Genomic DNA, 15,381 nt, shown 5'->3' with positions numbered 1-15,381 from the left:
TGCAAGCGGTATTATCCTCATATTCACTCGTAGATTCATCTGTGGTTGATTTCAAACCACATATGCTTCAAATATGCATAATTATGGATCTAAGTCATATGCATTCACGAACTGTTTCGTGAAAAACTATAATCTCTACACAATTCGTAAAAGTAGCGACGATAGTCTGTTTAGTAGACCTCCAAGATATCGTGGTGTTTTCGATGATAAATATATAACCGTTTTGGTAACGACCTTTGTGCGGGTCAAAGAGGTACCTGACATTAGCAAAACCCATCAAAACAACACTAGGATTTTGATGGAGAGAGGCAACAACGGTGGGGAACCTCCGACAACCATCCATTGTGATTATATGTATGGAGTCTGATTCCATCACATAACGATCAAAATCCATTTTCTCTCTGTAGGGGTAAAATAGGTCCATATCTATTGTACCTCTCAAGTATCGAAAGATGTCCTTTACGCTTGTCCAATGATGACGCGTTGGCGCAAAGCTAAATTTAGCTAACAAGTTCACCGTGAATGAGATATCTGGTCTTATGCATTGTGCTAAGTATAATAATGCGCCTATTGCACTTAGGTAGGATACTTTGGGTTCTAGCACATATTTGTCATCTTCTTTGGGATGAATGGATCCTTTTTAAGATCAAGACTTGGTACAATCATGGGAGTGCTACTAGGCTTGACTTTACCTGCATTAAAGCGCCTGAGTAGGCCTCGTCAACGGCCCAGCCTGTTCATAGAGGGCTTGGAGCGGGGGCCTTACTACATTTTTAAATAATAACGGGCCGGCTGGGCTCGGGGTTCATTGGAAATCGCAAGATCCAAGCCCTTCCATATAAAGCGGGCATTGCGGGCTTTTCCGGGTAAGGCCGAGTAGTTATCATTTTTTTATTTTCTTTTTTAGGCTAGGTCGAGATTTATTTACAAATAAATCTTTAAAGATACTATTTTTTTTAAAGGGTTTGCCACATGTCCAACAAAGATAAGTAAAATCGATGACATTGCCACTTCCAAGAACAAAACTAGTTCCAGAAGTTGTAACGACTAGCATGCTGAAGTGCAATTGATAAAAAAATAATAATAAAAAAAAAACAGTCAGATAACTTCTTAAACTGATCGAGTTCATGTGACAAAAATTTCACAAGCCCCAGTAAGACCCTGTGAGAATCCAATACAAAAGTCGAGGGTACATGTATAGGTGGAACGGTCTAATTGCCAATAGCGAGTAAACTCTGACAATACTATCTTGCATTTGACTATGAAAGTACTGGGAATGAAGAATCAACAAGACTATATAAGACCTTAGAGGCTAGTGTTATTTAAGAAGCAGCGACAACAGATGCAATTTGAGCATACTTACAATCATAGTACACAAGAAAGGATCAAATCCACAAAATAAAGTTTACTCACTATTTCCAACATCAACAAACTCTATTTGTTGACCGCTGCCGGTCCCCATTCAAAATGGAGAAACCTGCTCCACATCCCGTAATCCAATCTCAGCCCTCCAATGCTGGTTTTTCCTTGTGACCACTCAACAAAACCAAGGATTTGAAACTTTCAGGTTTTCTGATCCTTATCGGATTGAGTTTGATCCAGACAGCGGCGGACCTCCAGGGGCGCGACTCGTGCGCCTTCCTCCAAGCGACAATGGTAGCGTGCTCTTATGAGTGAATAAAGTCTTTGGCCCTCGACAGTAAGGAGATTATGCATCTGGGGCTTTTCTTGAGTCGAGTCTCCGTTCTACCTCATGTGGGTGGTTGGTAGGAGGCTTCTCTTGGCCTCGTCTTGCATTGGTCACACTCTGGGATCTGAGGAAGATGGTGAGATGGGTAATTCATCGCCGAAGCAAGCCTGTAAGGGAAGATTAATTTGGTCGGACTCCACCGCGTCGGGGGCATCTCAAACACAAACTTGGTGATTCTCGGCATTGGGTAAGACCTATGCTAACGTGGAGAGAATTGTCTCAGGATCCACGGTGGAGATGAGATCGCCTACATCTCGTATGTGCGGCGGCAATGGTGGCCACGACGGAGATTGGTGCAAATGGTGTGCCCAATCTAATTTGGGTGCCCAGATCATGGTTAAGGCCCAACTCGGGCCCCAAAGATTAGCGGCCCAAATTGATGCTGAAGTCCAAAGAGATATGGGTGCCCACAACATATCTGAATGTATGGTTCTTTCATGGACCAAACTGATAGGCTTTCATTATATGAGTTTTCGCATTTGGGATCCAGGATGATTGACTCAGCTAATCGCCATTTTGTTCTCTATGTTTTGGGGTGCGTCTATGTACTATGTTTATTTTCATAGATTTATACGCTCGCTCTTAATAAGTGTGCACTGGTTGTCTAATGAGTGGTGCTAGCATGCCACTTTCTTACTTGCCCGTTCTATTAGGAGTGGAAGGTATGTATTCGTGCCGTTCTGACTTTAGATGAATGAGAAATTACTATATCTTGATTCCAAAAAAAAAAAAAAAAACTCTATTTATATATATAATATATTTTAGAAAATTATATAATATATATATATTTTATATAATATATATTAATTTACAAGCTTTTTTGGGCAGGGCCTAGAGGGCTTTTACTAGCCTTTGGCTAGTCAGGCTTATGGGCGGAGCCCGGTTTTAATCCCCTAAACTAAGCTCGACCCTCTACCCACCTAGGCAGGCCTTTGCGGGCTTTTGTGGGCGTCGGGCTGGGCTTTTACCCATTGGGCTTGCGGGCCTCCATCGGCCCATTTGATCCACATGCTAAATGATGAGACCTACGCCTGACATCTTTTGTGTGTAAGCCGATTGATGAACAAGGTTCTAAAAAACGCTAGGCGCTAGTCGGGCGGTGATCCGGAGACTAGCGCCTAGGGGCCTAGGCTGGGACTAGGCGGTTTTTATTTTTTAAAATTTTAAATTATTTTTAGGACCTATAATAATAAAAATAAAAATAAAAATATTTAAAGTCTGAAAATTAATTATAAATATAAAAATAGTCAAAATATATAATAAATTAGGGCTTAGGGCCGCCTAGTCCCCGCCTAGGCGGACACCTAGTAGCCCAGCGCCTAAGGGTAACGCCTATGCCAAAATCCGATCGGTTCCTTACCACCTAGCGCCTAGGCACCGCCTAGGCCGTTTTTTAGAACATAGTTAATGAACTATAATTCCATCGACACGGTGCTCGAGTTCTATTATGAGGCAAAACATATATTGTTTTCCCAAGATCTTTCATCTCGAATTTGGATTTCATGTGCTTTGCATTTTCCTTTAAATCTTCTAGAGTTCTAATTAGATTCATGTAATCGACATCTACCGCAACAATAGCAAGCCCAAAACTTGTCTTCTTAATGAAAATGCAGGGGCATAATTCATTTTTGACATATCCCTTTCTGATAAAGTATTCGCTTAGATGGTTACACCATATTCATCCGGATTGCTTTAATCTGTACAGTGAGCATTTTAGTCTCATCGAAAATGCACTCGGTGGCTAAGAGTTACTCAATTCGGGTAGTTGAAGTCCATCAAGAACCTTTATACACACACACACACACACATATATATATAACCAATCAGAAGTGGATGCTGCAACCTAGAAAAAGTGTAGACGTCACTCCTCCGGCCTCGATCAGGTGTCAATGGCTGCATTTCTGTTGCCGGATGAAGGCTTTGGACATCCCGAATGGCAGAGACATCAACGTGAAGGCGAAGGTGATCAGATTCTCAATGATGCACCGCGAGCTTGCCTGAAACCATGGAAGCACCATTAAGGTCGACTTCGAACCTTTCATCGACGAGTTCAACAGCAAGAAGTGGATCAACATCGTGGCTTGGTTCCATCTGGCAGGAGCAGTGCTGCCCATCGGCACCTAATGCAGCCTGGAGGAGTGACGTCTGCACTTTTTCTGGGTTGCAGACATCCACTTTTGAACGGCTCTCTCTCTCTCTCTCTATATATATATATATATATATGTATATTTGTGTCTAGATCCCCATAGAGATATGCAGTAACTATATTCATAAGCTGCATATTCAATTTTTTCAGAAACTACCAAACTGACAAGATAGCAGAAAGTTATAGTATCCATGACAGGAGAATATGTTTCCTCGTAGTCGATATCAGGGCGTTGAGAGAATCCTTGTGCCATGAGTTAGGCTTTATATCTCACGACCTTGTTTTTCTCATTATGCTTTCTAACGAAGACCTATTTATGTCCAATGGGTTTAATATTAGGAGCTGTTAGCAGCACTGGCCTGAAAACTTTCCTCTTTATTAGTTAATCTAGTTCAGCCTGGATCGCATCTTTCCATCTAGGCCAATCTGATTTACCTTGGCATTCATCAACGGAGCGGGGTTCAATATCATCGAAGTCAATGATTTCCCGCATAACAAAGTATGTGAATATAACATCAATGTTCATCATGTTTTGATTCCACGTCCTATTTACACTAGTGTAATTAACAGAGATCTCTCTATATTTGGGAATTAGTTCTAACATTGAAGTGTCCTCCAACGATATCTCTTGGACATGACTATAATCTGAAATATTATCATGGGACAAATCATAAACATCGATGTTTAATGGATTAGTTTGTGCAAACACGCTACAGACATGGGTGGGGGTTGTGCTCGAGACCTCCCGAGGTGGCGCTACGTCTTTTGGTGAGGATGTTTATTATTGCAGATATGTTTACAGAAGGTATGTGTGATCTTATCACTTTAGTGATGTCGGAAAACATATCAGGTAATGAATCTGCTACGTTATGATGATCAATAATTCGCCTCACTTCAATTTTGGGGTATGCGATTCGGGGATCAAGATGAGACAAAGTCAGGACAGACCACAACAATTCACTTCATTTCTGTTGAACGTTGACGTTCTGATCTCCCCTTAACAATGAGAAGACTGTCTCATCAAAATAACAACCCGTAAATCTTATGGTAAAGAGATAGTCTACCAAGGGTTCTAAATAGTGGATGATTGAAGGAGAATCACATCCAACATATATACCCATTCCTCATTGAGGAACCATTTTGGTACTTTGTGGTGGTGCAATCGACACATAAACCACACACCTAAATATGCATAACATGTCAGGTTCGTATCCAGTCACCAACTTTGATGCAGAAAAATGTTGGGTGGCAGTAGGCTTAAATGAATGAGTATAGTTGCGTGCAAAATTGCATATCCCCATGCAGAAATTGGAAGGTTAGTACGTGTGTGGAACGTTCGAGCGACCATTTGTAATCTTTTAGTAGTGGCTTCTGCGAGACCATTTTGAGTGTAAACATGGAGAATTGGGTATTCAACGTCAATTTTAATGGACATACAATAGTCATCGGGATGTAAACTCTCTAGCATTATTGAGTCGAATTGACTTAATCGGATAATCCGAGGGGCGAGCCCGTAATCAAATGATCTAGGCTGGGAGTTTAGCATAAGCAGCATTGCAAATGGACAGGAGCGCGTACAACATACTACCAGTGTGTCGACGCGTCACAACACCATAAAGTATCTAAATGGTTAGCAAGTTGGTTGGATATGTTCACAAATATCCCCTTGGATTCTTTGTCAGAATGTGATGGAGTTTTTGGAATCCTTTGCGTCAAACGATCTTGGTTCTAATTTTCCTAAGGAATATACTTTGCAAAATGAGCTATAGGCCTTGCCGATAACTAATGAGGAAGACAGCTAGCCCAAATAGGCATAACTAATTGCTGGGACACCAGAGGAGGTGCAGGCAGCCGTTGGCCTAGAAGGAGTAGCGGCGTGGCAACAAGTGGTGCGGCAGTAGTAGCTTGAAGGTTGGCGACCGGTTAGTGGCTACTGTTAGTTAGCCGAAGCATAGAACCACGTTTTGTGGCTTGAGGAATCGACTTATGATTCTTGCTTCGTGTAGCTTGAAAGAAAGAATATCCGTGTGAAGTATTAAGTAGACGGATCATCATATCATGACCATGACGACTTAACTTGTCGTAGCAAAGCCAGTATGTGTCAGAATTCAAGAGATCATCTCTTATAATATTATTGGATTCAATAGCTCAAATAGTTGTGGCATATAGCCCGCTATAGAGATACATAACCTTCTCTAAGAAGCGTTTAAGACAACAATCATTAAAGGTGATGCAAAGAAATTCTTTTCCATTCTCATAATGCATTTCCACATAATATCCGTTAGATTGAATATCTCTAAAGCTCAATATAAGCCAACGATTACATCAAAAATCTCGAAAAAATCTAATTCAAAAAGTGGTCATTGGTTATCACTCAACTCTTTTAGCAACTCCAATCGAATACGACTAGGTATCGGAGAATGAGGTTTAGGTGGAGCGAGGCTCTCTTAAGTACACAGCTTCATTCAAATGTTATCTAGACATCGCATCTAACCGGATGAGCCTATCACCAATGACATTTAATAAAACATGACTTATGCCATTACATAATTTTCTTGGAAATATTAGAGGTTTCTAGTCATCATATTCAACGGTATCCATGTCTGCGGCTTTGGCAGACATAAAGTTTGCAACCTTGTGCTCTACATCTTGAATCTTGATCATGTTTAACGTGATAAGTTTCCTTGCGTTTTTCACAATCTTGTATGCTTCAACTACTTCATTTAGTGCTTTGCATACATTTGCTCAATGATCGAATGATCCACAGCGAAAACACATCTCTTTATTTCTCTATTTCTAGTTGTCCCTCCTTGATTGAGGCTTGGAATTCCCGCAACTACCTTGGTCTTTTTGGCCTCCGCAGCTGCGGAGGGTGTCATGCTGGTTGTTCCGGCGGTTTCCTTCCTGCACAGAGCGATTTTACGAACCAGATCATCCAAATTTTTTTCCCCTTACAGCCTCCTTTATGGGCGATATTATAATTCTACTTTGGAAAGGCTTTCATTCTGACAGGTCGGGAATTATAATTTTTCACAAGAATAGTATTGTGCTTTTCAGCAACAGTCATCGCTGAAATCATCTGATGAAATATTGTGATTTGTCCTGCTTGAATATCGATTCCATATTGCTTAGCTAGCATCATAGCAAAGACTGGGAAGATAGAGAGAGTTTTCTCAATCAGGTTCTTGTCTGAAATAGTTTGGTTACAAAATTGCATCATTGTTCTAATGCTAAGGGCCTCTGAATTATACTCTAGTGCAAACTTATAGTCCGCGAAGTGAAGATTATTCCATCTCTAGTGTAATTCTGGGAGGTGGGAGTCTTGGACATTCCCAAAACACTATTAAGCGCAACCCATAGATTTCTTGAGTTATTTTCAACCATATACCCAAGTTGAAGCGAACCATCCATGTGGTGCGTTATAAAGATTAGGGCCTTGGCCTTGTTCACATTGGAGGCTTGCGCAATCAAATCATTAGCATGCTGGATCGTTGCTAGAATTCCTTTAGCGATGAGGTGATTTCTAATATCACGGAACCATTTGTGTTATCCACGGCCAGTAGTGTTTAATAAGGCGAAGTCAAGTTTGTTCAAGTTTGACATCCTAAAAAGGGTAAACGAGAACAATATTAGTATTTTGGAGAAAAAGAGGCTTCAATAAGAATAACTAATAAAATACGTTTCTGAGTGAAAAGCGCTACTAAGAAACATAAATTTCAAGAAGTTGGACTAGACCAAAACTTTTGACTTTTCTAAATGGTCGGGAATGAAAAATTATTCAAGGCTTCAACAAACCAAAGTTTAAAGCAGCGCAAACCCCCACAGTTCGGCTTAAATCTCACATGAGCTAGAGAAAGGAACATAAATTAAGAAAGCAAGAACTTTTATAAAAACTTACTTGGTTTTTCCATTGATTCTTGATTTCTTGCGCGAAGTAATTTGGAGAAGTCTTGTAGCTTGATGTGTGAAGAAGCTAGCAGGAGTAAGGCACGCAAGAGGATGTGCAAGGGCGTAGGAGTCCAAAGGGTGTGCGTAGAGGATGCTAGGGAGCAAGGAAAAAGGTGTTCACGGTGGTGATTTTGCGTTTTAGAGATTTTCTGGCTTTTTGGTGCTCCGGTTAGGGCTCGTGTTGATAACATATTAGAATGAGAGAATTTGAGAGAGAATTGTATACTTCTTCATTTATAATAGAGCCATTTATATAAAGAGATAAGAATACAAAGATTACATAACTAATATTACAAGGAATCCGGCATATTCTAAAAAAAGATAGGAAATCTATGATTAAATCTACCATACCTATTACATAAGAAAAACATATTCATGTTTGGACCAGTCACAGCAAAACTAGGCTAACTGCAACATTTATTTATTTATATTGACAGATTTTGAGAGGACCTGAATGATGGAACCAATTGTAGATTTTCCCAAAAAAAAGGGGGAAAAGATGAGGAAGACATTTAATTTGTTGAATGCGAAAGAGCCCAGTGCGAAACTATAGTTAGGATATGTGTGTAACTTTCTTTTAATTAAATATTCAAAGAATAATTCATCCAAAAATAACCTGAAGAAATATAATAAGAAAGCAAGTGTCGTTTGGAGTTGCCACCAAAGTTAATACGCTAAAACAAACATATTCAACTACTATACATATGCATGTATGGTAATAAAAAGTCCTTAAAGAGATTATGTGATAGAGGGTTGTTGGAAAATTGCAATAGAATGGAACATTGATCTCCCCTACGTACATCTTTTAGTATAGCAAGAATGAGGTTCTATACATATGCATAGCTAATAGATAATCGTTAAACCTTATTTGTAATGGACTTCAATTTTAGTCTATGTAAAAACCTACTAGAAGAACAATGAGAAATAACGCTGCATTTTCTTTGCACGTGCCTGAGAGAGAAAAATTAGAGTTTTCCCCTGTCCGGCGGCGTGCCCTTCCGCCGTCGTCGGACAGGCCATTGTCACCACTGAGTGAGTTAGATGTGTGGCCGGATCCCTTAATCAACATAGACGTTCCGATTGGGGTGATTATGGTGGTTGCCAGTGAGATGAGGGAAAGGAAGACCACGACTATTGGCCGGCATGGGTTCTCTTTGCAATGGCTTAATCGACGAATCAAGTCAGCAATCTGGTGGCGGCCATGTGGTGCGGCGTCCGGCGTGGCGGGGGCGGGGGCTAATCGGAGCTACCCGATTTGGTTTGGATCTTCAGATCCCGATCCGGTTGGGTGACGAAGATGGTTTCTCCATGATGTGACGGAGATGGCGTTGCTGCAAGGCTGTGATGACAGGTTCCCTAGGTGCGTCAGAGATGCCGGTTCGTGGACAGTGTTTTGGTGAAGGCAAAGGGGAGGCGATGTGCGAGTTCCGGCGGCGGTGGTTGTGGTGAAGTTGGGCCCAACCTGGCTAGTAGTTTGTGGGCTCCTTTTTCCTAGGATTGTGGCTTGGACTTGGGCTAGCTATGTTTTTTCCGTTTTTAATTTTATTTACTACAATTTTTTATTTTGGTCGAGTCTTTGGCGTGAAATAAGGGTCTACACTTGTTGTGTAGGACTAGTAGGGCCTTGTGCCTGTGTATGCACTCAATGTGCCTTATCTGTTCTAGGTTGGCAGCGAGTTATTTGCTTTGTCAAATTGTCGCTACCGCCCACTGGCAGGATGAAGCTAAGTGTCGTCAGATTTATCATATGACAGCAACATAGTAGGAAAGATGTGCTAAAGCGGGTAATTATGCTACGTTGTAATCGGGTTATATATCGAGTTATCTTTCCGTTATGTCACTACTATGTCAAAGCAAATGGAGTAGCCAATAGATCACTCTTTGCTAGTTGGTGCTAATGGATAATCGTTAAACCTTATTTGTATTAGACTTCAATTTTAGCCTATGTAAAAAGGGCTAAATACAAATTACTACCCTGTGGTTTAGGTCCAAAATCAATTCAGTCCCTGAACTTCTAATTTCATCAAAAACACCCATGCACTTTCAATTTTGATCTAATAGGTCCAATTTGTTAGTTTTCCGACAATTGAATTATTTAACTTGTTAATGTGGCTCATATATGGCCTATGTTTTATGATGTGGTGTCGAGGTAATCTGCATAGTCAATTTAGGAGTGAGTCCTACTATTAAAAATAAATAGTTTTTCAACAAATAATCCAACTATAATTTAAACTCATAATAGAATATTAACGAACTGGACCTATTAGATCAAAATTGAAAGTGCAAGGGTGTTTTTGATGAAATTAGAAGTCCAGGGACTGTATTGATTTTGGACCTAAATCACAGGGTACTAACTAGTATTTAGCCCATGTAAAAACCTACTAGAAGTACCGAAAAATTAATTTTGTAGCCTTATATATATATATATAATTTTTTTTTTTTTGGGTTTTGCTAAATGTACCCAGCAAATTTCTTAGTGTACCCAGCTTTAAAATATATAGTTTGATTTTCCAACTTTACCCTTAGGAAAAACAAAAGTTGTACCCAGCAAATCGCTCAATGGTGCCGCTGGTGGTTGTACAAAGTTCTCCATTCTCCAGAAAACTTGTTTCTCTACCTTAAACGTGAGATAAAAGAGAGAGAGTATAGATCCCAAAAATTAACTACTTAAGCTTGATTTTAATTGTGGTATAAACTGTAAATTGATAACTGGAAACAATTATCAATCATTTTTGTCAATCTCTATCTTCACTCGGGGAGGGAGGGAGGGGGAGGGAGAGGGGGAGAGAGAGAGAGAGAGAGAGAGAGAGAGAGAGAGAGTAGATCACTATCAGAAGCAATTCTAATAGGGTTGTTCAAAGAGTTGTTTTTTTAATGAGATTTGTTCATCATTAATCATATTTATGATTAGTAGTCTAGTTTCATAGAGGTACGTTAACTAATTTCGACTCTTCTTCCGCTTGAGAGAGAGAGAGAGGCAACACGATTGTTGGGTATGAGGTAGTTTTTTTTCCCCGATCCTTCTTCCTTTCTTCATGATCTAAGAATAGGAAAAATGGAGGTAGTTGTAAACACGGAAATCTGAAAACAAACAAGATACAGACACGTGTACAAAAATAATATATTTTATTAATTCAAGTGCGGGTTACAATCTTTGGTAATCCTCTAATTCGATCTCCGACGAAGAATTTCACTCAAGGGCTTGACGCTTGATCTTGAGTTGGAAGATGGTCACGAGAGTCGACACGTGACGAGTGCTTTGGCTTGAGGTTGGTGATGAACAGGCTATTTGGCAGCTTGAGGGTTCTTCACACGAGCTTAGGAGGCTTCAGGAATTTTGAGAGTATTTTCTTCTCTTTTCTGGCTGAAGTCCTTCTCTTGATTTGAGAAGGGGTATTTATAGTGTCGGCGTCTCTCTCAATTTGGAATGCCTTGATGACACGTAATTAATTGTATTTTCCTTAATTACGTAATCAAATTAATCAGTCTTAATTAACTGATTTAATCACGACTATTAAGGAATTAACCAATTAATTTGATGGCTGATTTTAATTGTATTTCGTTAATATCACAATTAATCAATCCGTTTTAGTTAACCGATTTAATTATGACTATTAAGAAATTTAGCCAACTAATTGGATGACTGATTGTCGTCTTGATCAATTTAAATAAATTGATATCTAATCAGCAGACGAGATTTAATACTTGATTTGACTCGGAATCAATTAATTTAATTTGATTGATCCGCTTTTATATCAATTGATTTAGCCGGAGCAAATTCATTTATTGCCGTCGGGCCTTTCATGTGTTGCCAAGTGTCATTCTCTAAGTCTGCGTGATTTTGCTAACTCACAAGTCACGTGAACATTTTGTGGGACCCACATGCCGACTAAATTTGTTCGGTCATAATTTTGAGTGTTGACCGAATTATTTAATGAATTTATTTTCATTAAATTTTTGGTGTCTACAGTAGTCTCAACACAGTTTCCTCTGTCTCAATCGGATCCGTCCTCAAAGTTTGGTCTTGACACACAGGTTTGTTTTCATCTTCAACTGGAATAAATGGAAGCTTTGTGGGCTTATTCTCTTTGTTGCTCGACTCCGAAGCTTTCAAGCTTTGTTGTTGGGAACAAAGGAGTTTTTTATGGGTGTTTGGATTTTGATGTGTTTAATTAAGAAAATGGTATAATCGGAAGATTTACTGGGTGTAGCTAGAAACTTTGTAATTTTGTTAGGTGTACAAAGTTTGCTGAGTGTACTTAGATATTTACTGGGTACATTTAGAAAGACCCTTATTTTTAAAACCCCGAAATTCGGACAGTGTAGTGTGGTCACATGTGTTGCACGTCCTCAAAACCGACCCGGCCGGTTCTGGAAGAGGTAGCTAAAACTACAGCTCAAAGAAAGAATTGGCAAATTGGGATGAACTAGACAATTCCTCCCGCGCGATGCCGCGGGTTTATTTGCTTGCTAATGATGAATACTTTGACGCTCATGTCAAGTCCAGGTACTGATTGATTCAATCTCTGAATTAACAGGCAAATAATTTCAATCACAAACCCAGACCCAAAGCCGTTGCAGCAGATCACCAAAGATGAAAAAGCTTTGCTAATCAACATAAAAAAGACAACAAAGCAATCAAAACTTGACCAATTACCCAAATCAATGTCAATGTCTTGGGTGAACATATCAAATTAAAACTGAAAGTAGCAAAGGCAAAGCAAAGGTAGAGAGACAGCCACAGAATTAAACCCAAAAACCATCAAATTCCATGAAAAGAAACAAAATCTAAAATTTACTTCTCTATCAATAGTATACAATGTCTGATTTACTTCAATCACCCAGAATTTAAACCAATCATCATTGAAGAAGATAGAAATAATAGTACAGGCTTCTGGTAGAAGTGGAAAAGTAAAAGACCTAGAAACTCCTTCCGCTTGTGGAAGACCTGATCGACGCACTTCTCCTTCTCTCTACGTCGGGCAATCTGAAAGTAAAATCCAATTACAAAAATCCAAAGCAATTCCAAAAGATTTGAAAGGAAAGCAATTCGAAAACCCAAAACCACAAAAACCATGCAACCAAGCATCAAACTACAAAACCCAGAAGAAAAACACAAATTAAAACACATAAAAGCAAGGTACTTCAGATCAATACCCAATTACCTAGATTCCTCTTCTTCTTCTTCTTGTCTCCCTCTTCTCCTTCTCTCTCCGATCAGTCTCGCGATGTGAATTTCCCTATTCTTCTTTCTGTGCATGTCTCTCGCAAAAGACCTCTCACATCCCTTTTCTTCTCTCTGTAATCTCGTAGAAGACCTCTTCCTCTCGTTAAAGACCCAGAAGACATCTCTCCCGGTCTCTCTTATCACCGTCAACATGTTGAATGGCAGTGTCGTAATTAAGAAACAAAAAGGGGCAAAAGAGTAAATCAATATGGCCTTTACTGTTCACAGGGAGATAACGCTTTAGTATAGGTAATAATTAAGCTTTGCATATATAGTTGCATGTTCCAACTGCAGGTAATGTGGAAACTGACCCAATCTTATGGAAAGCCTAGGGATCTTTCTAATGTCAACTCTCCCATTAGGAAAGAGCTAGCCGCCCTTATTCCTAGAGTTAAGAAGCATTAACAAATAAAAATTCAAAGTTCAACTCGCATACCCTGTTCTTCATAGCAAAGTGCCTCCCCTGATTGATCGAGGCAATTAACTATTAAGATTAATTAAGTACGTACTCTCCAGAACAAAAGAAAACTATTAAGTAATCCTGTAATAACAACCCAATTAAGCCACATTAATGGGGCGGCCGACTTGGTTGCCACACCATGAGTACCCCATCCTGATTGAATGGAAATATGGAACGAGTCCGACTAGAGTAACGTCTTGTGTTCATAAAAATGTCGCAACAGATCGAGATCATTGCCTCAAATTCTTCATATATATGAAATGTTATTAAAGTGTAAATGTAATAATTTATCGTTGGCATGTTGGGAAAAGCGGGAGTTTAAACATCTACGATCAAGTCTAGGCTACTAGAACGAAACCCTAGCCTAGAGCGTAAATGAGATTTAACGCAAAACTCTTAAGTGGGATAACCGTATCACTTGACATGTACGTGCGTCCCACTATTCTATCAACAAAGGTAGGGAAGTATTTTGTGTACTGAGTTCTAATTTGCTGAAATGTAATTGGTGAATATGATCATTTCACCCAATACTTTCTCCACACAAGCGCATCGACAATTACCCACAGATTATTAAGATATGTAAATGGCACATGTCGTTCTGCTAGACCACAATTAAGGTTCTTTGATAGTCTAATCGTCTTTATAGAGAGCTTCATGAGTGACTAATGAAGTAACGAGACTCTTAACCTAATCATCAGGGTCAACAAATAACAACCGAATCAGTGAAATTTTCTACTGGGGTGGCACCGTCCAACCAGTAAGAAGCAAGTGTCATGATCCTGTGTGCATGCCATGCAGGTCAGCCGACCATGTATTGGTCCCCAAAACTCTTATCTAGAAGCCTCAAAGTTACACCAAAAGATGGGAGGGAATGTTGGAGGAAAATCAATCAGCTAGCTTACGCTTACGTTTACGCTTAGCTATTCTGAAAAGCACAATAGTACTTTTAAGACTATATAGTCCGCGTCCATCTATAATCCTATAGAATTTTAAGATCAGATTCAAACCAGAATGAGAAAGGAATACTGTTGTTCTGATCTAAAAGTCTACTGATGGAGATAGCAATACAGTCGCTTTTCCACTTCGGGACGTTCTCCAAAGACAAAATACAAACTTTTCCAACGGGAAAAGAATTCGGTGAACAAGTCAAAAACGATCTTTCTTCTTTCAGCATGAAAGGATCGAGCTATCTATTATTATATCATTCAACTGCAGTCTCCAGCATGCATATAACTAATGATGCCCTAGAAGCCCGAACAGAGAAATGTGGGAGAAACCTATCGATTTGTTCGACCTGAAGCAAGCATGATTGTACAGATAATATAAGGTATAAGAGTACAGTGTATATAAACTTCAGGCTGACATAATAACACCATAAGAATGATCCTAGCTAACCCCTACGAGAATGACAATGAAAAGCTAGGTCATGATCGAGCAAAGAGTTCAGCTTGATTACGTAGTTGTTTGCATGCCTTTCTAGAAAATATATCATCTTCAAGTTTCAAAGCATTGAGTAGACGACAGGGATTTTGTATGATCTTCATCATTCATCATATTGATAAACGTGGTTTTTTTAATAGTTGGAATAGAAATCTTCTCTTCCTCTAAGAGGAAAGAGCCCGTTATTGTTTGCCAAGTTCATCTGAAAGTGCTTAGTGGTATATTCTATATGTAAAGAAATGACACTTCCACTATCTATTGAATTTATAACTAAGCAGTCTTTATCTTCTTTAGCTAAAGGAGGAGGCCGAAGAGAAGAAATTAAGGGTTGTCTTTGAAGAAAGCTATAACGTTTGATTTATTAAGTAAAGTTTTCTAAATTCAAATATAGTCGGTCCCCTTTAGTAAGG

General features: G+C 39.4%; 1 long non-coding RNA gene across 1 annotated transcript; it reads right to left on the bottom strand.

The window, feature by feature from the left end:
- Positions 1–12,551: 12,551 nt before the first annotated feature.
- LOC121052045 lies at positions 12,552–13,318 on the bottom strand. The gene is made up of 2 exons (XR_005807843.1): positions 13,010–13,318; positions 12,552–12,831 (listed from the first exon to the last, which is right to left on the bottom strand). It is a non-coding gene; the product is annotated as an uncharacterized LOC121052045 (long non-coding RNA).
- Positions 13,319–15,381: the final 2,063 nt, after the last annotated feature.

This window comes from Rosa chinensis, chromosome 3 (genome assembly GCF_002994745.2).
Source record: "Rosa chinensis cultivar Old Blush chromosome 3, RchiOBHm-V2, whole genome shotgun sequence".
In the NCBI taxonomy this organism is placed as follows: domain Eukaryota; kingdom Viridiplantae; phylum Streptophyta; class Magnoliopsida; order Rosales; family Rosaceae; genus Rosa; species Rosa chinensis.
This window is presented reverse-complemented; position numbering and strand designations above follow the sequence as displayed.